Consider the following 15971-nt stretch of genomic DNA (forward strand, 5'->3'; position numbering starts at 1 on the left):
CAAGGTAGGTTTCTACAAACACGGATCTAGGGAGCAGAGGCAGACCAACCTCTGGACGTGACTGACGGCTTCTTCATTTGTCTGATAGATAACAGAAGGGTGTGATCACCTGCTTTGTATACCAGTACAGCTCTTGGGTTTGCTTTTCTGATAGTCACACACTGTACTGATAAGCAGCTGGATTACAACCAAGTGTAAGGAACATCTTTGCTTTTACAGTGGCATTGCGTTATTCTTATAATACAGTTGGTGGTATCTCTACCGTTAGGGACCACATCCAGATTTTTTTTAATGGTGATTGTCTGAATCCATGGCTTTGGTTCATCCCGTCATAAGGACAGGACATCTACCCATTAAACGGCTGCTCTGGCTCAGAAGAAACATTGAGTGCCTCCCCAGTTTCAGTTCAAACCCATTTCTAATGATAATTCATCCAATCTGTTTGCCTCCACCTAGGCAAGGAGGCTAAAGCTTTTCATCCCGTAATTTCAATCGCAGCAGCTGTTGCAGTCAGGCAACATGTCCCCTGTACTGTGTCTTGGGCAGTAGTCAGTAGAACGTGGTTAAGCATAAGCATAAGGAACAAGCAAACACGGAGTGATCATTTCCCCGGTTATACCCTTGGACCTTTTGGTAGTCAGGGGAATAGAGGCTTCCCCAAATGGTGACAGGGGAATGCTACGTCCATGCTTTTGGCTTTCACAATATCCCCTGTCAACAAGTTCACCAGCTGACTCATGCACTTCTGGAGTTGTTATTACGCGTTTGGATTGTCTGGCATCTCTGCTTAGGGTTTTCCTGGTTATCTGTCAAAACACGAACCCAAGCACCGGTGTGGCTGATGGTTTTGTTCTGTGTCTTGGGCCTGATCGTCCCCGGTCTGGACCAGCTCCTCCCATCCAAGCTGGCAGGGCAGTTAGGGAGCGCAGGATTATTTCTGCTCTTGCGGTGCTGCAGCAGAAGGCGAGTGATGACACATCACTTGGCATTGACCAAAACTCAAATGGGAAACCTGCAGATGTGTGGTTGGTGTCACAGCATCCCACCCAACCACTTCTCACCACGAGCGACTACATCTCAGTGACGATCCTGACATTATGCTGCCTTTTCATCACTACTAGGTGGACATCCATGTTTAATCTATATTTCATTGCCTGTAACAGCAAAATCTGCCTTCTCTTGCCAGCAATTTTTTTTTCACAAACGAAGAGTTTGATTGCATAAACATACCTTTAGAGATATAAATTATATAAAATGCCAGTCCTAATTGCATTACAACCTTGTGGAAAATTCTTCAATTGTTTTAGAGCCAATTACCTTGAGGAAAAGTATTTTGATTTTCCTTCCATGCAAGATAGCAGTTGAAAATAATAAGCATAGCCCTCCCAATGTGACCAGCTGCTGGGCAATTCATCAGCAAGAGCTCTGAAACCACAAGCAGTTTCTAGACATCAACTGAAGAGGCTCTGTGCTGTGGTATTCACAGCAATATCAACGCACGGTTGCAGCCCAGCAAAATGAATTTCGGTGTCTTTAACAAAATCTCTTGCATCTGGAGGAGAATGCACCATCCTCCTTGCCAGGGGAGGGCTGTGCTGCCTCTCTCCTTAGCCACGCTGTGAATCGTGCTGTGGCTGGACACTTGTTTTCTCTGGGCAAGGTCAGATGGTGAAGCCAAAGATAACAAAGTCTTTCTCATTTATGGACCTGCTGCCATTTAGGAGCCTCTGGTGGTTCCGTCACCAGGAGCAGAGATGCTGTCACAGGGCAGGGCAGTGTAACATGTCCTGCTGCACCTCTAGGCCCCGGTGCCATCACACCAGATGGTGATGCGAGAGCTCAGTTGGCACTTATTCATGCCCAGTGGAGTCCCAGTGAAGAGAGGCATGTTTTTCATTTAATCCTTCAAGGCTTTGGGGTTGTTTTCTTCTGCACGAGTGAGAGATTTGAGACAGTTTTCTATTTCCCCCCGCGCTGGGAAAGGGCTTATCTTTATTGACACTGATACTGGATTTCAAACACTAGCAACTACAAAATGTGTTTTCATTAGGGCTAAGAAAAATAAATTCCAGGCAAAAACTGAATCTGAATTTCCCCAAAGTGTGAAAAACAGTGATGGGCAGTGAGCTGGACTAGCATCGCTCTTATTTCAGGCTTCTCTTGGTGTTAAGCCATAGGGACTGGTGTTTCGCTGGCAGGAGGGAAGTTTGCTGCAGCAGTCAGAGATCGCACTCCACGGCTGCTCAGCACATGTCACAAAGCCCGAAGGCACCAAGCGACCAGGTCCTGTCATGGCCAGCACAGGTGGGACCTTCAGGAGTGGTCCAGGCATTTCCCTTCACCCCAGAAACCACCCGCTGAATGCTTTTCAGAAACCCCCCTCCACTGCCTGGCTATTTCTAAGGAACCACCTCTTGGGCTTCTCTGAGTCAGTGCTGCTGTTGTCCTACGTTGCTGTTCCAGTGCTTTACCTTGAGTTTTTTTAAATGGCTCGAACAACAGGCCTTCTGTTACGGCCCCCGGGAGACCAAGTCACAGGCTAATCAACAGCCTGCAAGAGCTAGCAGCATGGCTCTTATTAGTCTATCATTAATTTCACTGAAAATAGATTTAATATTTTGTATTAGCCTAAACAAGAAGTGATTAATAGCTCTTCTCTCCTATCAAAGATGGGCAGGAGCGCATTGCTTTCTACTCTCCCATGCATGCCTGCCTAATGGTGTGGACTTCCCTGCAAAGCTTTGCTTCTTTTAGGCTCTAAAGTCAGGCTGTCCTTAGCAAGGATTTCATAGCTACTGTGAAGGAACAGTAGAAAACAGCATTTAGCAAAGAAAAAACATGACCGAGGAAGAGGGGAGGTTCTGTAATGGGCCTCCTGTGTCTTGGACAGCAAAAAGTAAAACCATAAGGACAGCAAGAGAAGGGAAGAGAGTGAGATGTAGCAGTTGATTTCATATTTTTTCATTACTGCATTTTTTCATCATTCCCTAAGGCAAATTTACGGGTGGGTTGAGTTCCACATTCTTAATCTCTTGATTATGTTTTTATTCCTACTTCGTCTCCTCTTCCTTTCTTGTCTCCATGCCTAGGAGCTAAATCTACCTCTGATCATCAAAGAGTCTGGGCACTGCTGATGTCTTTTTCTTCTCTAGCCAGTTTTTGTCTGTGGAAGCACATCTGTGACCCACATTTTGCTTTCAAAATCAGCAAAATAGAGGTTTCCAGCTGGTTTCCTTAATCTCCTACTTTTGTTCAGATTTTAAAATTGTCCTGTGTTTCCTAGCCTCGAGTTCCTAACTAGCCTGGTCAGTGGAGTACAGTGCACAGGGCAAGTTTGATCGTAGCAACCCAGGGATGGGGACCTGCTTTGAACGGCCTCCAAACTTCAGGGGGGGAATGGAGCAGACAGAGCATCCACATGAGCACCGGTTTTCTGTGTGAATATCCAAACAAGCACAGGCCTTGCAAGATGTGTAGGCAGAGACAGTTTGCAAGTACACAGACACAAAAAAGCCAGAATCCATCTCAAGTTATTCTCCTCCTGCTTCTAAGTACATTGAAAGATCATTTGATAATGCCAGGGCTGTGAAACTACTGTGAAAATGTAAAATATTTTAGGCCTGCGTTCAACCCATCCATCTTCACACATATCAGAGGTGTCAGGGCTAGGAAGCTTGTTGCCTTTGGCTCTCTCCGTAAGGAGCAAAGGGAGGGAGAGATGCCTCCGGAGAGGGATACAGACCTCACTGCTCAGTGGAGAAAGAGAGATGCAATTGTGTCTGCTGCTCTACCATAGCTAACCGCAGCCCTGACTTCTCAAGGCTGTGCCAAATACCAAGCCCAAACTGGACAACACTTTGGTTGCTCCATCTGCAAGAACTCCTCTGGCAGTGCCGTATAGAAAACCGACACCAAACTCAGAATAAAATAGTGCAGTGCCTTCCTTCTCACCCTATCTCATGTGGGACTGTTTTCTGATCGCTTTTCCTTGCAAAAGAATTGTCTTTGCATGATGGTATCACCTTCCCTACTGATACTTATTGCATTCCACATGCCAACACACACTTTGCATCGAGAGAACAGTTAAGAAAGTAGAGCCAGATGTTGTTATGATGTGGTGAACGGCTTCCAGACTGAGCCCTGACAAGGCAGCATTGAAACAGGCTGCCCAGAGAGGCTGTAAAATCTCCAACCTTGGAAATACTCAACACTGAGCCACCTGAGCTAACTTTCAAACTGAATTTAACTTTGAAGTTGGCCCTACTTTGAACAGGGCAATGGTCCAGATGACCTCCAGAGGTCCAATCCAAAGCATCACTTTTGGGTTTGTCTTTTGTTTTTTTCCCCTCGCTCTTTCTCTTATGACATTGGGTTGAAAAGGGAGAAGTGGTCTTCAGGGTTGGCTGCACTCTCCTGTTCCTAGCCATGCAGGACCGTGCAGCTTTATGATAATGCCCACGTCCCGCAAGTCCCATGGTCTAAATGTTTGCCTTGCTGGCAAATGTTTAGACCATGGGACTTGGGGATGTGGGCATTATGCACGACTGTCAGGACATGGTCCATTTTAATGAGCTGCAATTGTTGCCAGCTCTTTCAGACTGAAGAAAGAAAAATTATAGGTCAAGGTTTTGCATTAATATTCCCATCAGGTGCATAGAATCCATTTTCTCATCACAACTTTTGCATTAGAATATGGCTTTCTGTGCGCCCATCTTACTTGTGCCTGTCACTTGCGCTCCCTTGCATTTAATTGGAAGGAGTAGCAGCATAAATGGAACAATCCAATTAATAGGGATGACTTGCGTTACACTGTTTATTGAACAACCCACCTGTGTGTCTTGGAGCCCAAGCACCACTAAAGCACAAAAGGAAAATAGATCACAAGCAGAGATGTAGATACATTTGTCTGAATTTATGGTTTAATTTACCTCTGTAAGTAAATATGCCCACCAGCTTTGAATAATTAAGTTCCTCCTACAATAAGCAAAACAAAACAGCTCATGAAGGCCAGAGCTGGTTGACTGGAATCGCCAGCCTTGCTCAATCCCCACAAATGAGGTGCAAATAGATTTCCAGAGAGGAGCAGCTCTGCGATGTGTGGTGGTGCCAGGGCTGTTTCTGGTAAGTGCGAGGTGGGGGAGATGGGGGCAGGCTGAGCATCAGCCTGTTAGAGCCTAGCAGGGCTTGGGCTTGGTAGAGGTCTCAGGCTTCATTATTTTTCTCATAAATTAAGGAATCACTATCGTTATATGGCTACACCTAGGGCTGAGTGTGAGCTGGAGGAAGGGCACAACAGGAAAGACGTTGTCTTTGAAATCAGCTGGATGTTTTCCAGCATTTCACCCTCAGTCTTCATCCACCTGGAGACCCAGTTTCACCAAAATTGGGTGCAATCTCTCCAGGGGCTGCCTCTGTTGGCCCAAAGCAGGGTGGAGACCACGTCACGGTATCTTGAAGGTGGGTGTTAAGCAATGCTCACCTTCCCATCCCACCAAACACTGCCAGGAGAGCGTGAGGACTGAGCTTCCTCACCAGAAAACTCACTTACAAGCAGGGGGAGCAGAGGTCTGCAGGACTCTCTGCATAACACAGCTCCATCATAAGACGTTGCCACTTGTTATAATGCCCACCCCACTTGGCCCCTCTCAGATGCCAGCGCAGAGGAGAGCTCCACCAGACCCGCTCTCTCCTGGGGCACAGCCTCTCTGCAGAGGAGAGGCCACTCAGAAGCTTAGTCCCAGAGCCAGGCTCTTCCCTTTACCCTTTCCAAGCCACACATGCAGGTCATCGGGGAAAGAGGGAACTGTCTCAAAAGACATTTCCTGGCTGGAGCTCATGCAAACTCTAAAGAAAATGAAGGAGAAGGAAAAGCAGGAGGTCCTGTCCCTTGTGAACACCTGGTTTCTGAAGGACTATATCCCCTCTTGGTCTGTGTGAAGGTATCTGAGATGCCATCCCCCCCCCCCCCCTCCCCCATTTAACTGCTTCTGTGAAGAGGAGAAGCTAGAGAGCTGGGCTTTAAAGCGGAGCTTGTGGCAGCACTCAGTGACGTGGGAACATCCAGGAAAGCATTCACCAGCTGAACCAGAGCTCCGACGCTTTGCCCGCTGCCTTTCCATCTGAAATAGCAAATTCTGCAGCCAGCTCCACTAAAAGCTCAGCACCTCTTTAGATATGAATCTTGCAGGAAAAAACCGGTGGTATAGTGTTGTCACTTCCCCCCTCCTAATCCTCCTTTACCCCCAAAAAATATCTCTAAGATCTGTCTGAAGAGACCCAGGAGATAACACAGACTGCACTGCAAGGAGGAGCAGAGAAGTTACGTAGGTAGTTCATTCCTCGGGGACAAAGACATAGCAGTATCTGCTACCTCCCTGCCATTTTTCATTGCCATGTCGCATCGTAACAATGTTGTCTTTGGCCTGGGGATTAGTAAAATCTTGACTAAATAAATTGCTATTTAATGACCCACGATACCAATCAGGGCTGTCCCACTTTTGGCAAAGCTCCCACCCGAAAGGGTAGGAGTCAGGCAGTAGTTCACGCTGCCTGGAGGAGGGGACACTACCAGAATTTGGGAACAATCTCTTCTTTTTTCACATTTTGCTTAGAGCTGAGGAGCAGCCAGCACCACCGATAAACATAGCACAGGGCATTCACCCCCAAGGAAACCTGTTGAACCGCAGTCTTGAACCCTGGATAATCTGTTCTCATCGCCAGCTGACAGACCCAACAGGAATTTCTTCCTGCCTTGTGAAGGGCTGTGGGTGACAGATTCGGTGCAGAAAGATTTGACTTTTTTTGGCTGAGTATTTGTGTATTTTTAGGCTGAAATATCCTTACGAAACCAGCTGGAGCTGGCAGGCTGCCACCAAGGGTTGGGGTTGGGGTTGGGTTTTTTTTTTTCTGTTCAGCTTGTTTTTTCACTGCTACCCCTACTGCTGTCCGCAGCCCCCCTCTCCCGACAGCTCTGCCTTTCAGCAGGCAGCGCTCGTGCCCTGCAGCTCGCCCATCACTGCGGTCTCCCACCTTTCACCCCAACCTCCTTCCCACACCGGGGAACAGCAGTGCCACGATGCAGCTCCACAGCTGGGGAGTCCAGGCTTTCCTGGGAACCTGCAGCCCCTGCTCCACCTCTCCTGCAGAGCCAGGGAGCCCAAGCTTCCCTCTCCCTTTCTGCACCTTGCAGTTTGACACACCGTGCGCCCCCAGCTCTGCCGTCACAGCCTGCCCTGCAAGACAAACAGCATCACTTATATGGGGTGAGGGCAGGAGATGGGGTGTCTCCTACCAGCGAGGCTCTCGGGGCATCCTATTGCTGTTTGAAGCTCCTTAGGGAATCGGGTAGCTCTAGCAAGGCAGATGTCCCTCTGCGTGGGTAATTCCTGCTTTATGACAGCTAGTCGGCATCCAGCTCATCGGTCACCAGGGGCTGTGAGCCCTGTCCCCCCGCGGCACATGTAGCCAAGTGGGGACTGGCCGGCTGCTCTCAGCCTTGTGGTTCTGCAGTGTGTCTGCAGGAAAAGCTGTCAGGAGACCACCGTGCCATGGCTCTTCTTCACACAACTGGCGTCAGGTCTGGCACCGTCTGCGACGCTGGGAGGCGAGCGCGGTGGTGGCGCGTGGTTTCCCGACGTATTTGCTGTCCGTTTGAAATCCTTAAATGGCAAAGAATGGCAGGAATGTGGGAATTTCTTTGTAGCCAGGCTCCAGGATGGAGCAAGCTGTCTTCCACACGGGTCTGCAGGCACCGGTGGTGACGGTGTGATGGGGAGATGCTGCCCCCACCCTCCACGGGTCCTATCCCAGAAATAATCCCAGTTTGGAAGGAAAAGTTGCAAAGGGACTTTGCTGCGTTCCAGGGAGCACGAGGCAGCGCGTCAGGAGCTCTCGGGCAGAACTGCATGCCACCGGCCATGGGATGAACAGCTCAGGAGGAGCCACTCCAGCTCAGGAGGAGCCACTCCAGCCCAGGACGAACCACTCCAGCCCAGGACAAGCACTGCCGGGCAGGGCAGATAAGCTCCATGCTCTCAGGATGCAGTTATCTCCCTTTCCACCTCCTTCACGTTTTCACGGCCACCAGCCTTTCCCTGCCCTGGGTTTCTCAGCGCGACGCTCCTCTCCCCTGACCGCAGGAGGTGCGATTCCTCTGTTGGTCACCCCGTTCCCCACCCTGCCCCTGCTCAGGGGATGCACTGTGCCAGGGCGGTGTGATTCATTAGGCCCCACGGCGCAAGAGAGCCCAAAAAGCATCTGAGTGACCGCTAGAGGTGTGCAGCTGCTGCCATTCCCCCTGCTCTCTCTTGGGGTCCAGCCTGTGCACGTGCGCGCGCATCCCCTGCTAGAAGAGGGGGAGTAGTGCAGCATCCCCGCACTCAGGTGTTTAAGGTTAGGAGTTAAATCCAAAACCAATCATGAGCTTAGCTAAAAAGCCCCTGTTTTTCAATATATATTAAGACAACCATTGGAAAATTGCTTTTATCTGCTGCTTCCTAAGCCCTCTGGCTTATACTTTAAAGCCTTTTGTCTGTGAACAGGAGAGCTGGAAAGTCCTTTTTTATTTCCTTAAGCAAATAGTCCATCTAATATCCAGCCTTGAGGGGCTGAGGCTTTAAGAGAGAACAAAAATGAAGGGGGAAAAAAAAAAGAAATGTAGCAAACATTGTGACACTTGCCATAAAATCACAGGACTCGGCAATGATAGGGATGAAGCACCCGGAGCTGTGCCCGCGAAGGGAGGGTGGCATGGGCCCCGGTAGGAAGGCAGAGCTCCCCAGGGCCCCTCAAGAGCCCGTGGTGCCCGTCGGTCAGCAGGTTGAAGCTCCTTGTCTCGGTTCCCCAATGGGGACAATAAACACACTCCTATTTATGAGACGCTGACGTCCATGGTGGCGAGAGCAGCGAAGGCAGCAGCAGAGCAAGGCAGGAGCCCGTTGGGTTGGGCAGGCGGGCAGAGCATGGCAGGGAGTGTCAGGGTGAGCCCCATGGGAACAGAGTCCTGGCGCTCAGCCAAGACAGTCCTGCCGAAATCAGGATTCGCAAGGTGGAGCCCTGGGCACTGATCATTTCACAGACTAATTGATATAATAGCTGTAATTAGCCCTGTAGCAAACACCACTTTTTGTTTCTTGCTTATCCAGGCCAAGCGCTGAGCCAATATTCAACCCCCAGCCATTGATTTCCTACTGCTTTTTTGGTGGGAAGGGGGGAAATATGGGGTTTCTTTCTCAATATAGAAGACGTAGACGGGACTTGGCAGCACGGGCACGTGTTTGTGCATGGCTGGTGCCGTGCATACGGTGTGTATACAGGGTGTCTCGAAGGAGACCCAGCACCAGGGGTGTTTGGCCGCAGGCAGTGTGGCTGGGCAGGCGGGAAGGGCTGTGCTTTCCCTTGGGGGTTCATTAGCAGCCCTGTGGAGAGCAGCAGGCACGGCTGCTCCCCAGCCCGATGCCTCCGGCTCCGCAAAGTCGGCAGCACCAGGGGGGAGGATGCGTCGCCTGGCTGTGGCCCACTCCAGGGCTGGGTCAGTGCCAGGGATGGCCTTCCTGCCTCCTCCCACTCTTGGAGACCTGACAAGGGGTTCGTACCTGTTTTTTCCCAACGCACATGCTGATGAGATGATCATTGATTTGGGCAGGGGAACCGAAGGCAGCCGAATGTGACGCTGCTGCATTACTGCCTCATGTGCCACTCTCCCGTACAAGCCAGCCATGAGCCCAGCCAGCACAATGAGTCAGATATACACTTGAGGCAGATTTTTGACCTTTTCCTATTATTATCTTTTTTTCTTTTTCTTTTTTTTTTTTCCCCTGCAACACACAGAGCTAGTGCTAGGTCCATATCAGTTTGTTCATCCGTACCTTTTACACTGACTATCTACTGGAGTAAAAACAACACTGAGACTGTCTATAAACTATTATTTCACCTTCTCCAGATCTGTTCCTTGCCTTCAGACCACTGGTGTAACACACAGATCCAAACCCACAACTCCTATTTTGCCAGCCCCCATCAGAAAACCCTCTAATTTCCCGCGTGCCTCTGCCCCCCCAGGCAGCCCGTGCTCAGGCTCTAGGGATAATTCTGCGTGGGCTGTTGTGGACGGGCACACACTCACTCCGCTCTGCGGGCACAGGCTCTGGGCAGGGCTGCTTAGTTCGGCAGGGACAGCACAGTTCAGAGCAGAAGGAGGCTGGAGTACAGCAGAGCGAACACCCGCCCTTGTGCCAAAATCTGCATGCTTACACCTTCCCTACCTCCTGTACATCTAAAGCATTTAAGTGCTTGAGTACCTGGAAAAGGCACCTCCTCCGAGGACCCTCGGGGGGCTCTTCTGGGGCTGAATTTATTAGAAACAAAGAGGAGAAATGGTGCTGAGCCTGGATTTTAGGCAGCGCCTTCTCTATGCTGCTGGGAGGAGAGGGAAGAGATACAGGGGAGAAAGAAACCAGGCACAAGCCGCACCGTGGAGCCACGCCAAGAAGTGTCAGCTTGGGTTTTGGCGGTTAGTCCAAGTCTTGCTGGGGATTTATGATGCACTTTGCCTCACTGTAACGCCTTCCCTGCTGGGCTACATTGAACAGCAGGTTTGCTGGGAGCACCAGCATTGAAAAGAAATTCAGTGCTCCAGAATTGTAAGCCCAGGCCATGAAGCACCCCAGGAACAGTCACTGTAGCTCTGAGGTTCTGACAGCACTTTTAATGGCATAAATCAGCATTTCCCAATCCCTCAGTATTGCTCTTGGTACGTAAGGTTTGATGATAGCATAAGAACCATTTCCAAATCCTCGTTCAGGAAAACACCAGCCAGTACATCCTACCGAGCAGCATTAATGTCAGTTTAAACATTTTCAGTTAAACAGCTCCACGATCTTGCAATCCCCAACATGAGGAATACTGCACCAGGGAGTGTGCTGAACAGTGAGGCCAAATCTGCAACGGGCAGGAATAGGAGAAAGAAAGAGAAAGAGGAGGCTGACACTAGCTAGCAGCTGCTGAGAGCTGGGAATTGGTAACTGAGTCCAGGCAAAAATCTTTGCTCAAATTAAACTAACGTTGGAAGCAGCAACTTTGCATTAAGAAATCCCCAGAGGAGTATCTCATTGAACAAAAATATGTAAACAAAGAAATGACACAAATGCAGAAGTTACAAATAAACTCAGGAAAAAAAGGCTACACATTTCTACCCAGGAGCTCAACTACCTGTATCCTGCCCAGGGGACCACTCTGAAGGACGTAGGAGCCTCTTCCCCACCTACGATGAAGAGCTGCATCTCACAATCCAAAGTCTCGACCGGGTCCCACCTGCACGCAGAGGTGGCAGTGCCAGTCCTGAAGGTGACAGAGGGGAGCTTTCAGTGCAGGACAGCCCGGGCGTACCTCTGGGCAACATCTTCCCACCTACGGCTGCTTTCTGGGCAGGGCTGGATGGGTTTCCCACTTGCTTGTGCTTCCCAGCTCCAGTGGAGCTTCCTTTGAGGTGGAGCACACAGGCAGGGCAGTGAGGCTCAGTCCTGCTGTGTTCATTCAGACATCTCCCATCACTATGGGAGACTTAAGAGCCTCTGCTTAAAATAGTTGGCAGTAAGTAGAAAATGTGCTAAATGCACAGAGGTCACCTGCACGACCTGTTTATCTTACCAAGGGTTTCTCTGACTTCTGTGCAGGCACCCATCTGAGTGTCTGAAAGAGCTGCCCAAACCCCTGGTCTGCCTGGTTCGGTCCATTCATCCCGCTGTTTATCTTCCCTTGCCCCAGAACAGAAGTACCATGGGAGGGCTGTAGGTTTTGCTTTGACCCTGCTGACTCCGCTTGATGTGTTGCTGCTTTCCACCAGCTTGATGAGAAATGTGGGTGTAGGATTAGCACTGGCACCCTGTCTGAAGTCCTAGCAAAGAGCATCGCAGAGTGGGACTCCCTGGCTCATCAGGGCATCTCGCGGTGACAGCAGGGAGCAAGCAGCTTTGCTCCATAGGAGGGGAGAGCTGCTATATGGATGTATAGCCCACATCAGCAGGGAAAACCTGAAGAACAATTGGACGAAATCCAGTATCTGCCTTTAAAAATGCTACCTTGCATCCCCTACCACGTGTTCCCGTAACAACAGAGCCACATTACGCACCTCCGTGGTTTCGACTGCAGTCCCCCAGCTTCTCCCTTCACGCTGCAGCGTGGCACGTCACACTGGCTCCCAGCCCGTGCATGCCGTGCCTGGACGCCCTCCGGCACGTGGGAGATGATCCTGGAGAACGCTGGCTGCCCGCTCCCTGGCTCCTTCCTCCACACTGCTCATCCTTCTCCTTTTTCCTCACTTATGCCTTAAATCTCATCAATCCCATCCTCAGGCCTAGGGACAAGTTGGTCGTGCAGCGAGTGCGTGAAGACCCAACATGAACAACATATATGGATGTGCAAAGGCAAGGCTTAGCGTGAGCAACGGTGCAGATATGACCCAGAGGCATTCTGCAGCCTTCCCTGTATGGACATAAGGGGGCACTCCTGGGATTCAGGGGGTTATTTTTATTTTCACTTTGCAGTGGGAGCCAAAAAGCTCTTTATTTTGAGAGGCTTCAAACATTGATTGGATATGGCTGATCCTTCCATCAGCTGGTGTAGTGCCACCAGATGAATAAATCTTGCATGCATCTGTAATTACTGCTTAGCTTGTGTTTAAATGCAGTGTCATTGATCTGCAGAACTCATCAAAATCCGTATAGGAATGCATGAAATTATATTGGATGGAGCAGAAAAGTACATGACAACATCCATTTTCAGCCTTCTTTGTTCACCAAAAACAAAAAGAAAGCATTTATTTATCTCTATTCAAATTCTTGGGTTAACTTGCGATTTAATCATCAATTGTAACACTATTTTATAGGCTGCTCCTTATGTAGGGAATATATTTCTTTCTTATAATAGGCCAGCAAATTTCCACCAGTCTTACAGTATCTGCCCCTACATGGGCAAAATCCCTCTTAAAAGCATGGAAGAATATTGGTTAAGGGTTATAAAACTCGGAAAGACCTTGCAGTTAAAGCTCCTGACTGCAATTTAGGGACCCCAAACTGGCTTCCAAGCGCCACCATGGACTTCCCGTCATGTTCTCAGGCGAGTCATCTATCCCCTTAATACTTATATTCCTCCTAAAGCAAGTGTGATTAATAACATTTCCCTACTCCGGTGGGAGGTTGGGAGGACACATCAATCATGCTTAGCAAGAGTTGAGGTGCTCCAGCAGCAGAGAGCGCAGAAACGCGGGCTGTGCAAGGGTGATGCTTGTGCTAACCAGCCATCTGCTCAAGATGCTCTCCTCCCCTTCTGCGGCCAAGGGAAAGCTCAGCAAAAGCATTTATTGGCAATAATGTCTGCATTGTCTGGAAGAACTCCTGATGTTTTCCAGACCTAACGCTGCTCTGGGCCTGCATCCTCCCACTGGAAGTGAAGTGCTCCTGGGTCGGTTCAAACTTCTCCCACCAAGCAGGCAGGGATTCCTGGTACGCCCACCTGGCTTGCCGTGGCACCTTGGCCCGTGGCTCGCTCCCAAGAGACGTGGTCACTGGCAGGTCTGTGGGCAGACAGCAGAGGCTGCTTCTGGCAGGGACGTGTCCCCAAGGCACATGGGAATGTCTCTGCACAACCTCAAGTGCAGAGACAGTAGCCGTCCCCAGCCCTCATGGAGGAACATGCCTTGGAGGTGGTGTCCTCAGCTCATCTCCCACAAAGCCACAGCAGCTATGCGGCCGGGCTGTCCTGTACGGAGTATCCCAAGCTGATTTTATCACGCACACGTCGCTGATGCATCTTCAGCTGAACACAGGGATCAGCCCACTCCTGCAGAGACCTGGGAGCAACCCAAACCACTATTAGGTGGGCTGCAGGAGCCTAACCTTCCAGGGGTGGTTGTCTGGTGACAGGAGGCTACGATTACAGACCTCTCTGAGGTTGCTCATGCCTGTAAGAGAGGGAGAAAGGAAAAGTGAGTGGTCAGCAGGACGTCTCGCCAGAGCAGCTTGGCCCAGGTAACAGCCTTCCCTGGTGGGAACCATCGAGCTATTTTGATACACAGCAAACAAATCTCCTCCTAACAACAATTCAGCTGAATGTTTTCTAAAGGGATGAGAGACTCCATGAATTTTCCCTTGCATGTCTCTGCTTCTGGATCCGGCCTGGACTGAAACCAAAATGCTGCAATACCACAAGCAAAGCCATTCTCGGAGGAGCCTCAGCCTGACAGCGGCTGAGAAGGACCAGAAAGTCCATTTGCATAGCACAGATTTTACACGCCCAAGAGATCCACCTATGTCTGGGATAACTAATACATTTTTAGCGTGCAGCCAAGGGTAAAATTTCCAGGTTTTGCTTTTGCTAGCTGTGGGCCATATCTGTCCATGGCAGAGCATTGGCTGATTTTGGTACCCACGGTTTCTGGCAGGGATGCTCAAATGGGATTTGAAAGCAGAAATCCCTATAGCTTGCTAATAGGTCAGGAGAATGGACAGATGAGAAGATCCAGAAACATGATTCCCACTCCATCACCAGCAACCCATCTTCCTCAGCACTGTGAGTGTATAAATGAGGCCTCTAATTGAAGCCAGCTCCCGACAGACCCATCCCACTCTTCGTAATTGCACCATCATCCAGCTGTGGGCATCCTCTATCTACTTGATACGATAGCGCAGATCTCATTAACTAATGCTTTCCTTTGTAGCATTAGATCTAAATCCTTCACCAGTGCTATCCCTGCTGCAGACAGACACCTAGCACTACAAAAACACTGCAGCTGTATCTACTTTTTTCCTTCCAGCTTAGAAGTGGAGATGTTAATGCTACTTCCCCCACTGCCACAAGTGTGTAAATAGATGTCCTGGGCCTTTGTGCACACCCTGCTGAATCTCCCTGGCCAGTGGCTGATCAAAAGGTTAAAGTCTGCGGGACTGGTTTCATCCGTGGTCACTTTGGCTTTCCAGGGTTGGAGTAATTAGCTCACGAGATCGCCTTGGGGCCAAATCGAATCAGCCGCCGTAGGATGTAAGGAGCGCTGGGACGAGCGAGCCTTCGTGCCTTTGTTGGCGTGCTCACTGGGGGGACTCGGCCGCGGTGGGCTGGGTTTGTCGATGTCTCTCCCCTGTTTGGGCTGAGCCGCCGAGTGCCGTGCGGGTGAGCCAGCTGCCGAGTGTGGACGCGCCGGGAGCCCCGCTGCAGCGTGGAGGCTGCGTCCTCTGATCAGGGCTCCTTCTCAGAACAAGCCCTTCATTAACCCAAACTCACCATGGCTTATTTTTAGTCCCTCCTTTTCTTTCCTTTCTTTCTTCTTTTTTTTTTACAGTATAGAAAGCCATCAGCTCCACTGTCAGCAGGTTTGTAACAGCAGTCCTGGAGCAAAAAAAAAAAGCTTCAAACCCACTTACTCTGTTGCGGAAAGGTTTAGGCATAGATCCTGCTCGCTTCCAGGGTGCTGAGTCCCACCATGCCTCATCCCTGCTCCAGCTCAGCTACCGTCCTTCAGAGCTGGTCATCAGAAGGAAGCAGAGGCTTACATAAAGCAAGAGCTAGACTGGAGCTGTTGAGCCTTCCTCTGCTTCAGCCAAAGTTCGATTAGTGCCTGCGTCTGCCCTGGCGTGCGGAGGACACCTGCGTGCAGGGCCACCGGGAGAGAGGACCTTGCACAGCCTGAGCCATGCGTCATCCTGGCGGGCTCGGATTTACGTAGCGCCGCTGGAAAGATGCATCCAGCCCCCGTAAATAACTTTTGCTTATGAAAACAAAGGCGAGGGTGCCCTGCGGTCAGCGGCTCTGCACTAAACAATGATTTAAATCACAGAGGCTTTATATAAACAGCGGTATTGCCCAGATGAGGACACTTCTAAAAGGGATCGCACCACTGCTAGCAAACCATGTTCGCCAGATCTGCCCATGCAGCAGCTCCGAGGGGGCTGGCGTTAAACTGTCTGGTTCTCCAAGTAGCATCG

The 15971-nt window shown here is 50.1% G+C and overlaps 1 protein-coding gene across 2 annotated transcripts in view; it reads left to right on the forward strand.

The window, feature by feature from the left end:
• The window catches only part of GNAO1 (G protein subunit alpha o1), a 149182-nt gene that overhangs the window by 97821 nt on the left and 35390 nt on the right, over window positions 1-15971 (forward strand). The window lies entirely within an intron of this gene.

Source organism: Aptenodytes patagonicus, chromosome 11 (genome assembly GCF_965638725.1).
Source record: "Aptenodytes patagonicus chromosome 11, bAptPat1.pri.cur, whole genome shotgun sequence".
Lineage (NCBI taxonomy): Eukaryota > Metazoa > Chordata > Aves > Sphenisciformes > Spheniscidae > Aptenodytes > Aptenodytes patagonicus.